General features: G+C 38.5%; 1 protein-coding gene across 1 annotated transcript in view; it reads right to left on the bottom strand.

Annotated features, from left to right (window-relative positions):
• Positions 1-10898: 10898 nt before the first annotated feature.
• The window catches only part of SUN3 (Sad1 and UNC84 domain containing 3), a 36347-nt gene continuing 28831 nt past the window's right edge, over positions 10899-18414 (bottom strand). Inside the window, 1 exon segment of the mRNA XM_078151687.1 lies at positions 10899-13401. The gene's annotated coding sequence lies outside the window, so the exon portion shown is untranslated.

Genomic DNA, 18414 nt, shown 5'->3' with positions numbered 1-18414 from the left:
CTACAAAACCTTAGGAGACAGACGAAACTTTTACCTATCTGTAGGATCAGGGGAAACAAATCTCTTGATGAGGTAAGTGGCACCTGAGCAGAAACTTGAAAGAAAAGTTTTATTAAAAGATGAAGCGATAGTATATTCCAGATGTCTGCAATGCCAGGACATGAGGCAACAGCTAATAATCCAGTTTGACTAGAATTAGAATACGTGGGTGAATATATTTTCACCTTTAGTGGGTGCCACTTAAGATTTTTAGCAGGGCAATGACATGGTTACATGTGTGCATGCGGAAGACTATTTTGGCAGTTGTGTGAACATGTTGAAGAGGCAGATATTATGGATGCAAATAAACCAGGTAAGGGACAGTTATAATAATCAAGTCAGAAGTGATGAGGTTGATGAGTTATTTGAGTAGAAGGTAAGGAGTAGATGGGAAATATTTTGGAGAGAGAATTGGTAGCATAACGTACTGATTTTATATGGGGGGACACAAAAAGGGAAGAGTGAAAGATAAGTGAGACTTCTAACAGGATGCATGACAGAATGGTGGCACCTCATTTAACAGAGATGAGGAAGTCTGCTTAAGGGACATGTTTTTAGCAGAAAATGATGAGTTAAAGTGAGTTTGAGGTAATGAATAAGCAGTCGGGTGGAAATGTCCAGGGAATAATTGGAAATGAAGGTCTGGAGTTTATAAGTTAAAAATGTAGATTTCAGTCATCCCAGTAAAATAATAGTTGAAGCTATGAGAGTAGATAATATTACCGGGGGAGAAAATGTGGACAGAGAAAAAAATTATGGCAAAGAAGAGCTTGGGCAATACTGATATTTAAAGGATGGGGAGAAGATGGAGAAGTAGGACAGACGGGGAAGAGGCAAACTGGGAGAGTACAGTGTCAAGGAAGCCGGGAGAAGAGAGTTTGAAGGAGAAGTGGCTAACAATTCAAATACTACAGACAAGTCAGGGAGGGTGAAGAGTGAAGAAAGGCATTGTATTTGGCAATTAGTAGCCCTGTGGTGAACTTTGAGAGTGGTTTCTATGGAAATGGAAACCAAATTGCAAAATAATAAATGAGTAAGTGGTAAGGTAGTCAATGTAGGCCACTCTTTCAAGAAGTTTAGCAGTTAAGGAAAGAAGAAAGTTGGGCTGGCAGTTTGGGAAATATCACACTCGGGTAGGTATTTTTAGGATAGAAGAATGGAATACATTTGTTGGTAGAGAAGGAACTAATGGAATAGGAGAGATTAAAGACACAAAAAGGAAAGGGATGACTGAAAGAGCAAAGTCCCAGTAAAAGTATGAATATAAGAAAGAATGGAAGAGCATAGGGTTAACCTTTGCAAGGATAAAGCCCCTTTTCCTCTAAGACAGGAAGAAAGGATGAGAGAATAGATGAAAATGTTGCTTTTGAGATGTGGAGGATGGTTGTGGATGCAGTACATTTCAGTATGGCATCTGGGTCTATCAAACATGCTCCACAAAGTATAGGATTGTCTTAGCTTGATTTCACAAATATACATCTCATGCTGTATCTGAATTACCATAACATCACAAACTTGGCCTGGTGAAAAGACTCCCTATAGTGGAGCCAATCTCAAATATAATTGTTCTGCACAAGATGGCAAGGTAGGGGAGAGGCACAGGCACGCCAGTGTTGCTCCCCTGGATACCTTCTTAGTAGGGCAGCACTCAAGAATGAAGGATTAACAGCAACAATAACACCAGTGGGCCACATGGAACATTATAAAAGGAAACACACAACTGCACCAGTGCTTATCGTTGAAATTGAAGGTTTACTAGGGCCATTTACTCTCACTATTGCTAAACCAATTTCTACTCAAAGCTATTAGGGCTACAGCCAGTCTTTGATTCACCAGCAAGAGTAACTACCCTTTTTTCCTTAAATATTGCAGCTGAATGCCACTTCTGCATGTTACTAGAATATTGCACAATTATTCATAATGTACTTTAGCTATTTTCCTCTCTTTTGTTCCCCTAGTTGCCATGATAAGTCAGATAGCTTTAGTCTCAGTAAAGTTAGAGGGTGGTCATCTGCTGAGAGTGAGAGGGACCAGTGAGTGGAAAAAAGTTAGATTAGGGTCCTAAGCTGTCATATACATGCTTTTTAGGAGAGGGAATGATATCAGAAATATTAACTCAAGCATATAATAAATAGCCTGGGTACTAGCTTGTCACCAAATTCTATCCTGCCAGCATCCATGCACAAACCTTTTTCAGCGTAGCAGCAGACAACTAAAATAGACCCAAGGGGAATGTGCATAAGAGAATTTCTTCTGGTTGCCCTGCCAGAAGATAGGTATCTCAGCAGAGTATACATGAAGGAAAAGATCTCCAGAGATTTAGACTGATACATCTGAACTGTCTCACTGCTCCAAAGGTCCTGCCTTATTTTTTATCCTTTCTTGTATTTGTTAATTCTTTGGCACTAGGCTTTGGAGTAGTCTAAAGAATCAAATAACAGCAGTGTAACTTGTTCTCTGCAGCTGAGACATACTATTTAATTTCATCTGCCATTAAAATGCAGGCACTGGCATACTTTGTAGTGCTGCAGCCTTACCTTCTGTCTAGTGATTTCAGCTATATTCCCTTGCTGATTGTGGTCATTGGGTTGCGGTGGAGAATGCAATTGGAAATTAAGAGGATTGCCAAACACAGTTTAGAATTCTACTAAAGTTAAGTAGCAGAAATTTAAAATGAATGCATTCTGGAGTGGATGGAAAAGATCCAAATAAATGGAGGTTACTCATTGTTAGGGAATGAGAGAAGCGCAAAGGGATAAATGATTCTAAGTTAGTGGCCAGAGTATTGTTGAAATGATTCAGAAAGCAAGTAAAGCTAGAATGGGTGATGAATAGAAAGGATAGGGATAAGTTGAAGGAACAGGTTGGGAAAAAAATTAAAGGAGTGGGAAAAGTGGAGGAGAAGGTTGTAATCAGAAATAGAAATCTTAGCTTTAAGGATTTTGATGGTAGAACAATTTTGAGTGATTGTAAATAAATTGCAGTGAAGAAGGAAGTCAGTGGAGTCAGGAAAATTGAAGAATTGTGAGGACAGGTTTTCAGATGGATGCTCTGCCTTTTGTAATGGAAAGAACACTCAATTTGATGTCAATAAAGCAAGGCTAGAATCCCAGATTTGCTACTTGCTACATCTGTGTCTTTGGGCAAGTCACTTAAATGGTCTCGTCCTCATTTTTCTCATCTAGAAATTGGGATGTTGGGCTCGATGATTACTCATTTTCTTTCTGCTCCAAAGCTATGATGGAATTTTCAAGAGTTATATAAGGTCTAAGGATGAAAAAGAAGACCAAAGTATATAATAAAGTCATTGAAGAAAGTTGGAAAGTGTCCCTGTTGGTCAATGATTATAAGGAGGATGACTCTATTAAACAAAAATTCATTTACTACAGTTCAAGGCATTATACCAGAAAAAGGAGGGCGAGTCGTAAGATGATTGCAGAACAATGTTACCTAGAAGTGGAGTGAGGAACAAGAAGACACACGTGCCCTTTAAATTGAAGTGATAAGGGTATGTATGGATTCTCCAGGGAAGAAGTCTGTAGGGTCTCTACAGGAAAGCTGGGTTTTAGTTAATTTGAAGATGTGAAAGAACACTAAAGAAAAGTCCCTGGAGACAAAGGTATTGGGTTTTATCGATGGTACAAAAGAACTTTCACAGAAGAATTTGATAGGGCAATCAGTGCTGCAATTAGTGGGCCCTTTTATTTGGCCTGTTTAAAGAAAGACCAAATGAGCATGGAAGAGGAAGCTGAGGCAATAAAGAAGGTACTAGGATAGCCCAACAATTGCCACTTACCCCACCCAGACACATACTAGAGTCACCTCTAACAACTCCATAGTGGGAATGAGAGGCCATTATGGGATACAGTCAAAGATGTCATCAGGAAGCTTTGGGTGTGACAATTTTCATGCCAGAACAGAAGAAGGGAGCCCATAATAGTCTTATAAGAGGACTTTCCTTGGGACTCAGTGTATTTTCAATCTATACTTCAAGACAGCTAAGTTGTTTTGAAAGGATTGGTGGTGGGGTCCTGTTGAGGCAGGTCTGTTTGGCTTCCACCACTGATGTCACAGGCAGGGAGATGCCATTCAGTTAGGCTTCTACAGAAGGGATATCAGGCATTGGGTTGGGGCATGAGAAGGAAATAGACAACTTTTTGGACAAAGAAATTCTAGGTCATAAGACTGAGAATTTTTTTTGGACTCCAATGTTAAGGAAAAGTTTCTTTATAATAGAATGAGGGTTACTAAAAGACACAGAGGAAAGGTGTAAAAGGCAGCAGATAGTGCTAAACTGGGCCTCAGAACAATAGGGCTGACACAGATATCCTTAAGGAAGCTGAGACAGAAGAGGTATGAATAAAGTATATATAATTCAGGATAGTAGGAGGCTGGAGAGAGAAATTATGGGTAGGGAAAGGAAGTACAGACTGGGGAGGATTTAGTTAATGGAGGAACTTGATAAACATCCCCAAGGTACCAGTTAGAATGTCAGTGAGATACTTGCTGTGACTTTGGGGTAAGGTGTCGATTTTGGAGCTGCAGCCATGTGTTGCCTCAGATGATCTTGTTGCTATCAGGAGCTGATGATTGATTTAGAGATTCCTGTGGCAGAGAAATGTTTGGGATTAGTGTGCTGGAGTTAGCCACTGTATACCCTTTAGGTTAATTTTCATAGTACACAGATCTGATCAAATCACTTGCCTGATCAAAAATCTTTTTGCTCCTTATTTGGACAAAGTTCAAAGTCCTTTCCTTGAATTCAAAGCCCTCCATAATTAGATCCCAATTTACCTTTCTACTTTTATCTCACACTGCTCATCTTCTCAAACTTTATGCTTCAAACTGATCTATTCAGAATTTCTCAAACACTTTCTCTGCTTTCCCACCTTTATGCTTTTCTTAACCTATTCCTTGTGCTTAAATGTCTTCTAGTCCAATCTTACATGTGAGAACTATATCTGTTTTTAAGAACCAACTCAAATGTTCCCTCATCCTAGCTCTTGATCCAAATTCAAGTCCAGAAAAAGACTTTTGAGTTACCCCTCCATTCAATTATCTTACTCTGTTAAATGGGGAAAAAATAGCTTCATTTTGATTTTTTTAAAATATGGTATGTTTCTAAGATATATCAAGACAACAAAAGTTCTATGAAACTTTCCCTGATTCCCCAACCAGAAGTGATTTCTCTGTCCTTTGTACTTAACTCTATGTTGCCCTTATATATACATCATATTCTTTTTTTTTTTAAGGCAATTGGGGTTAAGTGACTTGCCCAGGGTCACACAGCTAGTAAGTGTCAAGTGTTTGGTCTGAGGCCAGATTTGAACTCAGGTCCTCCTGCCTTCAGAGCCGGTGCTGTCTCCACTGTGTCACCTAGCTGCCCCTGTATGCATCATATTCGATTTTGTGTCATGAGAGGCAGCCTCATTGTAAGGACTGTTTGGGTTCAAGTCCTGCTTCTGAAATAATATTGTCTGTCTGACTGTGGGCAAGACATTTTTTTACTGCCCCAGGCAACTCTGTAAGTGTATTAAGTTGCAGAACCAGAGTTGGTCTGCATTTTATTTCATAGAGTGCATTCATTAGATAACTTCCTATACTCAATGAAATCATAAGTATGGACTAAAATGTATTATAGCTACTTATTTATATGTCTCATCTCCTCTACTACTGTGGAAAAATACGTTGAAAGTAAGATTCATATTTTTTTATGTCTGTCAGCGCCAAGCACAGTGCATTGTCCTTAGTAGATGCTCAATAAATACTTTGTTGAATCCTATTTTAAGTCAGACTTTATACAACCTTTACACAAAGCTCAGAGGAGTCAGGGAAGTTGTCATATCTCCTTTATGAAATCTTTCTGACTGTCCCTGTCACTTGTTCCCTCTCCCAGACCTCACACAACACATTGTTTTGTACTTCTCTACTATACTTATGTAATACTGTATATTATAGTTATCTGTGTTTTTTGTCTTCTTTTCCTCCTAGACTATAAATTCCATTAGAATAGGGACAATATCTTTTTGTTTTAGATCTTATTTTTATCTATGTATTTTGTTGTATATTGCTCTCATTTCCAAACTTATTCCTCTCCAACCCCTAGCCAGTGTCATTCCCTTGTAATGAAGATTTAAAAAGAAAAAAAAAAACTCAGCAATATAAGTATCTAAGACCTCTCCAAAGGCCTCATGATGGAAAATGCTATCCACGTCCAAAGAAAGAACTATGGAGTTTGAATGCAGATCAGAGTATGCTATTTGCTATTTTTTTCTTCAGTTGTGTTTTGTTTCCTCTTTCTGGTGGTTCCTCCTATTGGTTCTAATTCTTACTTACAACATCACTAATGTGGAAATAAGTTTAATAGGAATGTATATGTATAGCCTATATCAGATTACTTGCCGTCTTGGGGAGGGAGGCAGGGAGGGGGAGAAAAATTTAAAACTCAAAAGCTTATGGAAGTGATTGTTGATAAAATAAATTAATTTAAAAAAAGAAAAAGAAATTAAAAAAAAAACAGTTCTCCAAAGCTTTTTTTACAAAAAGTGCTTATCTGATCCTCATAACAAACCTTGCAAGGTAGTTGCTGTTTTAATCCCCATTTTACATTGGGGAAACTGAGGCAAAGAAAAGTTAAGTTGACTTGTCTAGGGTCACACAGCTAATATGTATCTGAGGTAGTATTTGAACTCAGGTCTTCCTGACCCTTTCTTAGGCCCATTACTGTATTCATTAAGCCACCTAGTGACCTTTGATCACTTATCCATTGGGGAAAGGCTCTTAAACTTCCATGGTTCTTTACAAATCTTAGATAATAGACCCATGCTAAAGATATTTGATACAAAGACTTTTCTCCAATCAATCAATAATCTTTGTTTCTTGAGTGCATTATTTTTTTTATTATGTAACCAGGCTTTTGAGCATGCCTAGTGTGTCTAATACGGAGCCCACTGAGTCCATTATTGTTTGGGGGTAGAGGGTAGCTTACTTGATTGGCTACCTATGTCTTTAAAAGTGGTGAGACCTAGGGGCAGCTAGGTGGTTCACTGGATAGAGCACTGGCCTTAAAGTCAGGAGGACCTGAGTTCAAATGTGACCTCAGACCAAATGCTTGACACTTACTGGCTGTGTGACCCTGGGCAAGTCTCTTAACCACAATAACCTAAAAAAATAATAATAAAATAAAAGTGGTGAGACCTGCTCTCTTTTTAGTGACTCCTGTCTACTGTGCTCAAGCGGACAAGCATGAACTGAACCAGTGAAAGGAAAAGGATGTCCTTCCCCTGCTTACCTCTTTTTTACACTGACTCTGTGAAATAAAGTGTATTGGTGTTTTTTTCTGTTCCCTGTTGTTTGCCTTAGCAGTCTAGAGAGTATCACAAAAATTAAAATCAGAGGCAGAGAATCTTTCCAGGGGTCCCTGCAAAGGCAAAGGGCCCGATTTTATCCCATTCAAGGCCCCACATATAACATAGGAGCTTTTACAAATAGCAAGTTTACTTCATGAGAGAATAAAAAATATACAAAGTAATTCCTCCCAACCTGTGGGAGGTATAATTCCCTTCCGCCTAGCACCACTTAATCTCTAGGGGAGGGAAAAGGGGAGAGGGGGAAGAAAGGAGAATTAGGTTCATAGGTTAACTTGGTTCTCATAGATCACAGTCCTAGGTACTCTGACTTTTCTGGCTCCAAGGTCACCATGGTCTGAACTTGTGGGTCCTGTGGGGACCTCCAGCACCTGAAATGGAGGAAAAACAGTGCAGAAGAGAAACAAATGGGGGCAGCTAGGTGGTGCAGTTGATAGAGCTCCAGCCTTGGCGTCAGGAGGCCCTGAGTGCAAACTTGGACTCAGACACTTGACACTTACTAGCTGTGTGATCCTGGGCAATTCACTTAACCCTGATTGCCTCACCAAAAAGCAAAGAAACGAACAAACAAACAAATAAAAAGAAGAGAAACAAATTTAACCATACCCATGTGTTTGAGCTGGAGTAAAAAAGAGGTAAGGAGAAGAAGGACTTCCTTCCCCTCACACTGGTTCACCTCACATAGCCATACAGTAACCACAAATAGGAGTCAAAGGAAAAAGAATGACCTGTTCAGTGTTAAGTATCACTACTTTTAAAATATATCCCAACCCACATGGTAGGGGACACAGCAGGCTCCATGGTAGGTATATTAGGCATGCTTAAAAGCTGAGTTACATGTATAAAAACTTTATAATTTCTGCTCATGGGGCAGAGTGCTGGGGCCTGGGGTCAGGAAGACCTGACTTCACATCCCAGCTCAGATACTTGCCAGCTGTGTGACTCTGAGCAAGTCATTTTACTACCTCTCTTTGCCTTGGTTTCTTCAACTGTAAAATGGGGATAATAACAGCACCTACCTCACAGTATTTTGTGAGTATCAAATGAAATAATGTTTGTAAAAGCACTTAGCACAGTGCCTAGCACATAGCTAGTGCTATACAAATGCCTGTTCTCTTCCCCTTTATGTAATTGAAATTACCCATTTTATCTCTAACCCTTGCCTAGGAAATACATTTCCCCTTAGTCATCATTATGAATCATATCTTGACTCAATCACTTTTAATTTTTAAAAGATTTTATGGCTTTTATTGTTGCCTCACACATTGAGTTTATTGTGGTGTATGGTATAAAATTCTTCCCAACCTGTTTCCAGTTTTTATACCAATTCTTACAGAGTTCTTTTCCTAGGTAATGTGTGTTCTTGAGTTTATTGAATATATTGGGCTGTTGAGTTAAATTGTTTCTGATTTTTCCTTATCTAATCTGTTCCATTGATCTAGTTTTCTATTTTCTAATCAATGTCAAATAGTTTTTCTGATTACTGATTTATAATATAATTTGAGGTCTGAAAGAGCTATTGTCCATTCATTTCTAGTTTTTTTCATTATCTCCCTAGAATTTCTAGACCTTTTATTCCTCCAAATAAATGTTATTTTGTCTAGCTGTATGAAGTAACTCCATAGAAATTTGATTGATATAGCATTGAATCTGTAAATTAATTTAGGTAGTGTCATTTGTATCTTATTGGTGGGGCCTAACCATCAGCAATTAATATCCCTGTGGTTATTTAAATCATTATTTTTAAAATGAGTGTTCTATAATAATATTTATGTAATTCTTAAGTGTGTAGGGAAGGGGTGTGACCTGCTTAGCAGTCTCAAGGCCTTTGCCTTCTGGGGGAGTATCAGCCCCTCAGAGAATTACTATAAGGCAGATTGTTAGCACAATTCTTTGTGGACTGAAAGAGGGACTTTGCTAGGATGTTGTGGCATTACCTGTTTAGGATCCCAAAGGGCATTCTCTTTCCAAGGGAAGCCAAACTACAGAATGACAGTAGCCTTTCAAAAGTAAGATTCATTTGCATGATAGGGAGTTATTCCACTGCTCCAATTTCCAAACTGTGGGAGTCCAAATTTTGGGACTGAACTAAGTATAGTTTTGGGCCCATGGGGAAAATAGGACAAACTAGAGAAAGAAAAGAATTGTATTGATTGTTTATAAACTATTATGCCTCCTTGATGTGTTTTCTGCATTTATCTATAGGTTCTTGTGAGGCCTTTATGTTTTCTCTGTTTTTTGTGGGATAGAATAAAGCCTATCTTCTCCCCAGTAAATGCTAGTGGTCCCTCTTACCCAAATTTCTGGAGACCCAGTTGGAAACTGTAATTCTAGATAGAATTCTAGGTGTTGATATAAGACATGCAAAAAAGAGAGGAATTTGGAGGTCTGCTCTCAAGATAAAACCTGGCCGATTTAAGCCCAGAGCTGGAGGGCAGGACAAGGTTGATCCTAAGTGGAGATGGAATTATCTTCACAAAAAAAGTATTATTTTCTGTCATTTCATCAGAGACAAAGTAAAAATGATATAGATATTTTTGATTCATCTTTAGAACTAGACTTCATGTTAGTGAGAAGGAAAGGGGATGGGTCTCTTATGTGTTATAGAAAATGAGATGTTACTTTTGATTGTGATTAACACATGACATGTTGTTTTCAGTATTCAGTGTCTTAATGTTATTCTCAGTGAAGCTGGTTAGAGGTAAATAGTCCTGATTACAACCACAGGGGTTTGTAGCTGAATCACAGAATGATCTTGGGAACAATCCACATGCTGTTAATGTTTGTTTATTGTACAAGAACATTTCCTAACCTTGAATTTCAGGTTGAAACATATTACGTTGAAGGTTATTCTGTGGTCAAAATGTAAAATTTGGTGTTAGGGTACTGACCTTTTTCATAAGTGCCTATGTACTCTGCTAATAAGGATATTTATGCAGGTGTGAGAAAATAAGCAGCCTATGACTAACACCATTTTTGCAAGGACTTGCTTTTATTCTCTAGTGTCTAGGGCAAACTATTTGCAGCCTTGTTAAAGTAATGCTGAAAAAATTCTTGAGGGAAATACACGCATCAAAGGTGATGCTTATATTTCTTAATCAGGGTAGGAAATTTAATACTTTTACACAAAAGTATTAAAAATAATGTCAAAGGTTAAGAATGGATATTCACAGTTAAATTCAGCAAACATGTTTTTGTCACTCAAGTATTTGTTTAATGAAATAATGGATGACAGCTATTCATATTTGAACAATTAAAAAGCTAAGTCATTTATTTTTAAGTATCTTTTCTAAAATTTCTCTTCTTTGTATCCAAACCTGTTCAGCTTAAGGATCCATGGCTTTTTTTCTTTTTCTGAATACTTTGAAAGTGACCAAACCAAAATATAACTAAGTTTTTTTAAAGAGACATACAGTGGTTTTTCCACATACTTTAGGAAATAGAATGAAGAAAAAGTGCATGGAAAGTAATATGAAATAAGACGAATTATGGTGGAAGTGGTATTGTGGAGGGCTTTTATTGTTAGCTTGTGGATTTTGTAATTTTATCATAGAGGCAATAGGGAACCATTTATGCTTTTTGAGTAGGGGTATGATGTAGTTAGATATGTTTTTTTTTAAGAATATCAATTGGGCAGTTCTGTGGAAGATGAATCAGAAATTGGAGAGATCAAGTTTTGAATGCTGTTGTGATCGTTCAGGCAAGAGATGACAAGGGTCCGAAGCAGGGTGGGTGCTGTGCGAATGGAGAATAGGCAAGTGATTTGGGAGATGATATGCATCTCAGATCAGCAAGACTTGGAAACTGGAAGGAGATGGGGATAGACCACATATCTGTAAAAATGTTAGGAAGGTATAGAACAAGCTTTATAAGACAGATAGAAAATATCAAAGATTAAAAAAAATCTAAGGCAAATGAAAAGGGCTTTTTAAATTATATTCAGAGCAAGGAGGCAAAGGAAGGGATAGGACTTCTCTGCTTGGTGAAAAAGGTTGCAATGTTAACAATCATTCAACTCTTATATTTATCTTCTTTGTCAAAAGTACTAAGCTTCAGTTGATAAAGAGTAGGAAAAGTATGATTAGGAGGAAACTGAGATCCAAGACAGGCAAGTATGTAGTAAGTGTCATAGCATTTTGAATGACCTCTAGGGAATTAGGGAATTAACTTGTAGACTTTATTGCTGAACCTCTGTTGAGGATCTAATTGGGGAGAAAGGGAGTCATTCAGAAGGATTGAATATAACAAATGTTGCAATTTTCAGAAACCAAGAAGAATACTCAAGAAACTACAGACCATTTGCCTTGACATAAAATTTAGGTCTAACAAGATTCTAAGATGAGTTATTAAAACAAATACTTTTTGAGTTCTTAGAAAGGAAAGCAGTAGCAAATGTGAATCATTCTAAGTACAACTTCTGTCAAAGTTATTTAATTTTTTCTTGAAAACATTAGTAGCTTGGTTTATGAGGGAAATACTGAAGACCCAGTATATCTAGATTTTAGCCAGGTATTTGACAAAGGCTCTTATGGTTACACTTCTGGATAAAATAAGAGAAAAAAAAACCTCTGGACTAGAGTTCCAGAGAGAGATTAAGAGAATGTATAGATTTCAGAATCACCTATATAGGAATGATCATTGAACTCCCTAGGAGATGATGAGATTACCAAAAGAATGAGACAGAGAAGAGTACCCAGGATAGGGTTTTGAGAGACGCTTATACTTTGTAGGTAGGAACAGGATGATGGTTCAGAAAATTAAGTTGAGAAATAATCATACAAATGAGGCTTTACCTCAAACATTACTTAGAAAAAGGAGCATCTATTGAGGTTAAAAAAATACTTATTATGAATATGTATAGCCACACAAAATATGCCCCTTCTCACCAACACCATACACTTGATCACATACATACTTCTTTCTTCTGATATATTGCACTCACACTCTAAATTAGACACTGTTTAATCTTCAGTCTCTCCCCATCTACTGACTCATTTCCCACTGCCTACAAACATGCCCAGGTTTCCCCTATCCTTTTAAAAACCTCTCCCTTCACTGTTAACATTTTCTCAAGTGACCATCCTTCATCTTTCTTCCTTTTCACAGTCAAACTCCTAGAAAAATCTGTCTATATTAGTCTCTACTTCCTTTCTTCTCACTTAGTTTTTAACCCTTTGCAATCTGGCTTTTGATCTCCAAAGTTACCAATGATCTCTTAATTACAAAATTCAGTCATTTAGCCAAATAGGTGGTCCCTGTCTTTGCAAAGATCAGCCTTTCTAATTGTACCCTTAATTCCATCCCTCCAATCTCCTCCAGAAGCTTGCCGTCACAGTTGTCATCATTGTCATTCTCCTCTTCTCTGTCTGTCTTTTTCTGTGTGTATCTCTGTCTCTGTCTCTCTCTAATGAGTCAGCCAGTATTTATAAAGTATCTTATATGTGCCAGGCATTGTGCTAACATTGAGGACACAAAGACAAAAATTAAGTGACCCTTGTCCTCAGAGAGCTTACATTCTAACAGAGTGGGGGAGGAGGGAGGAGATACAGGGGATATGAGAAACATGTATGCATGGAAGATACAAACTATATGCAAAGTAAATCAAAGGTAATTGCAAAGCAAGAATTGGATAGGAAGAAGCACTAGCAACTACGGGAATAAGGAAAGGCCTCATAAGAGTTTGTGCTTGAGTTATACTCTGAAGAGAGCTAGAGACAATATTTTTTATTCTTAACAGTGAACAACATTGGCATTTCCAGATTTTGGTAGAATAGAAAAATAAGATTATACATGAAACTGCAGATCTATGTTATGGATAGCTTGCTTTTCTTTTTAAGTATATAGTAAATTCAGACTGTAGCTTTCAAAACTGTTCTGCTTGTCTCTTCTTTCTGGGCTTCCTTCCATTCTCTGCATTAAAAAAATGCTTCAGTGAACCCACTTTTCTTTATTTTCTGCCCAGACTTATCCCTCTTCTTCCTCTCATCCACCTCCACTGGAAACAAAAAAGGAAAAAAAACCATAATAAATATGCATAATCAAGGAAAACAAATTTCCATGTTGGCTCTGTCCAAAAATGTATATCTTGTTCTGCATCCTGAGACATTTGTCAAGAGTGAGGTAGCATTACTCAGAAAATGTAATTGGTGATTACATCTGTCAAAGTACTAAAGTCTTTCAGAGTTGCTTTTCTTTAAAATGTTGTTATTGTAGAAATTGTTCTCCTTCTGCTCATTTTTCTCAATAGCAGTTCATACAGTTCTACCCAGATTTCCCCAAAATTACTTATTTTGTCTTTTCTAATAGCACAATTATATTCCATTACATTCCTATACCATAATTTGTTTTAACCATTCCCTGATTGGCATCCCTTTAGTTTCCTGTTCTTTGTTATACCAAAAGAACTGCTATAAATATTTTTGTAAATGTGATTAGGTACTTTTCTTATTTATTTTTTTCTTTTTAGGGGTATGTACCTGGTAATTTTATTGCTGGGTCAAAGAGTATGTATACTTTAGTGATGTTGGGAGACATAATTCCAAATTGTATTCTTAAATGGCTGAAGCAATTCCAGTCCCAGTTTTCCCATTTCAAGTTTGATGGGTGTGTGTAGAACCCTGGAGTTGCTTTAATTTGCATCTTTCTAATTGTTAGTTATGTGGAGCATTTTCCCAAGTTTGTCAATTACTTTAATTTTTTCCTTTAAAAAGTTCTATGGGGACGGAGTCAAGATGACAGAATAAAGGCAGTGACTTGCTTGAACTCTCCCCAAACCCTCCAAATACCTATAAAAAATGGCTCTAAGCAAATTCTAAAGCAGCAGAACCCACAAAAATACAGAGTGAAACAAATTTCCAGGCAAAGACAGCCTGGATGGTTAGTCAGAAAGGTATATCGTGCAGGTGTGGAAGGGGACGCGGTTTGGCGTGGGCACACAGACCACAGTGAACCTGGCAGGCCTCAGAAGAGTGAATCACAGGCAGCTGTGTTAGTTTCCACACTTCTCAACCCATGAACACCAAACACAGGTTAGAAGGTCAGTGGGAAAAGTCTGTGTCTATAGTTAGAGAGAAGGGTGGCAGTTTCAGCCTCATTCCCTGAGCTGGGCCCTGGGGTGGCGGCTGCCTCCTGAGCTTCGGGCCCACAGACTGAGGGGTAATTGATTGGCTGATTAGAGGGGATTGCAGGGTTCTCCGCTGGTGCAGGATTCTCTTGCTTTGCCCGTGCTTGGATCCGAGTCACAGTTCTGGGTGGCAGTTCTGGGATAAGGAGGAATGCTGGCATGGTTGAGCTCGTAGTGGCTGTGCAGACAAAATCCTCACAGTTCCAAGACAGAAAAGAGTGCTTGTGGTCACTCATAGACCAGAGCACAGGCCAGGAAAGGAGTAAACACCTCGTCCTTGATCATGCCACCTTGGAAGAACTGAAAATTTTCAGGTCCCTAGAAGTATCTTTGAAAACAGCTGCACAAGACCCCTGAAGCTTGGGACAGTACATTCTCCACAATGGAAACAGACTCCTACCTTAACAAAGAGTTTATAACTCACGTAATTGGCTGGGATCATGAGCAAGCAGCGCAAAAAGAGTCAGACTATATTATCTGACTTTGGTGACAAAGAAGATCAAAACATACAACCAGAAGAAGACAATGAAGCCAAAGCTCCTACATCCAAAGCCTCCAAGAAAAATATGAATTGGTCCCAGACCATGGAAGAGCTCAAAAAGGATTTTGAGAAGCAAGTAAGAGAAGTAGAGGAAAAACTGAGAGTGATGCTAAAGGAGACCCAAAAAAATACTGAAGAAAATAACACCTTAAAAAATAGCCTAACCCAAATGGCAAAAGAGGTCCAAGAAGCTAATGAGGAGAAGAATGCCCTAAAAAAGCAAAATTGGCCAAATGGAAAAGGAAGTCCAAAAGCTTACTGAAGAAAATACTTCCTTAAAAATTAGAATGGAGAAATGGGAAGCTAGTGACTATTTGAGAAATCAAGGCACTGTAACACTAATCCAAAAGAATGAAAAAATAGAAGACAATGTGAAATATCTCATTGGAAAAAACTGACCTGGAAAATAGATCCAGGAGAGAGAACTGAAAAATTAATGGACTGTTTGAAAGCCATGATCAAAAAAAAGCCTAGACATCATCTTTCAAGAAATTATCAAGGAAAACTGCCCTGATATTTTAGAACCAGAGGGCAAAATAGAAATGGAAAGAATCCACCAATCACCTCCTGAAGGAGATCCCCAAAGTAAAACTGCTAGGAATATTGTAGCCAAATTCCAGAATTCCCAGGTCAAGAAGATATTGCAAGCAGCCAGAAAGAAACAATTCAAGTACTGTGGAAACACAATCAGGATAACACAAGATTTAGCAGCTTCTACATTAAGGGTCCAGAGGGCATGGAGTATGATATTCCGGAGGGCAAAGGAGATAGGATTACAACCAAGAATCACCTACCCAGCAGAACTGAGTATAATCCTTCAGGGGAAAAAATGAAATAAGGGACTTTCAAGTATTCTAGAGCTGAATATAAAATTTGATTTTCAAATACAAGACTCAAGTGAAACATGGAAGAGGTAAACAGGAAAGAGAAATTATAACAGACTTATTAAGGTTGAACTGTTTACATTCCTGCAGGGAAAGATGATATTTTGTAACTCTTGAGTCCTTTGTCAGTATCAGGGTAGTGAGAGGGGGAAAAAAATTACATGTATGTGTAGATAGATAGAGGGCACAGGGTTAGTTGAAGATGAAGGGGTGATAACTTGGAAAATAAAATTAAGGGGTGAGAGAGGATTATACTGGGAGAAGGAGAAAGGGAGAAGTAGAAGGGGGTAAATTATCTCACATGAAACAGACAAGAAAAGGCTTTTACAGTGGAGGGGAAATGGGGGATGGTGAGAGGGAATGAGTGAATCTTAGTCTCATAGGATTTGGCTTAAGGAGGGAAAAACATACACAATGGGGTATGGAAATCTATCTTACCCTACAGGAAAATAAGGGGGGAAGGGGACAAGAGAGCAGGGGGTTGATAGAGGGGAGGGCAGATTGGGGGAGGGGATAATCAAAAGCAAACACTTCTGAGGAGGGACAGGGTCAAAAGAGAGAATAGAATAAAATGGGGGGTAGGATAGGATGAAGTGAACTATACTTAGTTTTTCACAACAGGACTACTATGGAAGTGTTTTGTATGACTACACATCTATAACCAGTATCAAGATGCTTGCCTTTTCAATGAGGGTGAGTAGGGAGGGAGGAAGGGAGAAAATTTGTAACCCAAAGTTTTAAAAACACATGTTAAAAATAAATTTTTTTTTAAAAGCCTATAATCAGAAGAAAAAATTCTGTGTTCATATCCATATTGGGGAATAGCTGTTTTATAAATTTGAACCAAATCCTTATATATCTTCAATGTGAGGCCTTTATCAGATCAATTTGCTACAAATATTTTCCAGGTTACTTCTACACCCTCCCTTATTAACCTTTTCTGAAAGCCCAGAAAATACCACCCCAAGTAAAACCCTGGAACAGCTGAACTAGCAGAATGATGGGGTACAGCAGTCCAGTAGTCCAGGTAGCTTGAGGAATTAACAGGAAAGGCCCCTCTTGCCTTGGAGGAGGGAGCAGTACAGAATGGGAGGTATCCCAGCAAGCTAGCAGAAAGCCCCACCTCAGCACCCCAGGTGGTGGAGCAGGCAAACACCAACACCAGGACCCTTGAGTGCCTCAGTAAGGGCAGGGAAATCAGTGGAAACCAGCTCAGAAACCATCATATGCCTCGGCTTTCTACAGCAACCAAGTCTCCCAGTGCCTCAACAAAACTCTGGGAAGCACTCCAAGGGTTTCCCCCAGGCAGAGAAAAATCCCACAGCAGCGAAACATCCATCAGAAAGGAGCCAAAAAAGTGAAAGTTAGGAAAGGCCTAGGTGGGCAGGCAACCTCCAGGAGCCAGACTACCCAGTCCTACCCCTAGAATTCCAGTGTTGCTGATTCCAGCTCAACACCAGGTAAGCTGCCAGAACCCTATAGCCTCCAACTGCCAGTGACGGAGGCCCCAGCACACAAAGCCGGTGACTGGGCCCTGGGCTTCCAACACAAGAAGCTTGGGTCAGTGCCCCCTGCTCCCCAGCAAGAGGACTCAATCTTTTTAAAGGCCAGGAAATAAGCAAACACCATGAGCAAAAAGAAACGTAAAATAGATTCTTATTATGGGAATAATGTAGATCAAGGTAGAAATTCTGAGGAGGACATTGTCAACAAACTCACATCTGGAACTTCAAAAGGGAATATGAACTGGTCTGAAGCCTAAAAAGCCTTCTTGGAAGAGCTCAAGAAGGATTTTAAAAGTCAAATAAGAGAGGTAGAAGAAAAATTAAGAAAAGAAATGAGAGGTATGTAAGAGAGAGTCAATATCTTGGAAAAGGAAGGACAAAAATTACCTGTAGAAAACAAATCTTTAAAAAATACAGTTGGCCAACTGGGAAAAAAGTACACTGAAGAAAACAAGTCCCTAAAAAAATATAATTGGCCAAATAGGGAAGGAGATACAAAATCTAATAGAAGAAAACAATTTGTTAAAAATTAGAATTGGGCAAGTGGAAGCTATTGACTCTGTGAGAGAACAAGAATCAGTCAAATAGAAACAAAAGAACGAACAAATAGATGAAAATGTAAACTACCTCATTGGTAAAACAACTGACTTGGAAAATAGATCCAGGAGAGACAATTTAAAAATTATTGGTCTAACTGAAAACCATGATGAAAAAAAGAGCCTGGACAGCATCTTTCAGGAAATCATCAAGGAAAACTGCCTGAGGTCCTAGAATCAGAGGGTAAAATAGCCATAGAAAGAAACCACCGATCACCTCCTGAAAGAGATCCCAAATTGAAAACAACAAGGAATATAGTAGCCAAATTCCAAAATTACCAGGTCAAAGAGAAAATACTGCAAGCAGCCAGAAACAATTGAAATATCATGGAACCACAGTCAGGTTTCCACAGGACCTT

Source organism: Phascolarctos cinereus, unplaced genomic scaffold (genome assembly GCF_003287225.1).
Source record: "Phascolarctos cinereus isolate Bilbo 61053 unplaced genomic scaffold, phaCin_HiC Scaffold_4;HRSCAF=312, whole genome shotgun sequence".
NCBI lineage: Eukaryota > Metazoa > Chordata > Mammalia > Diprotodontia > Phascolarctidae > Phascolarctos > Phascolarctos cinereus.
This window is presented reverse-complemented; position numbering and strand designations above follow the sequence as displayed.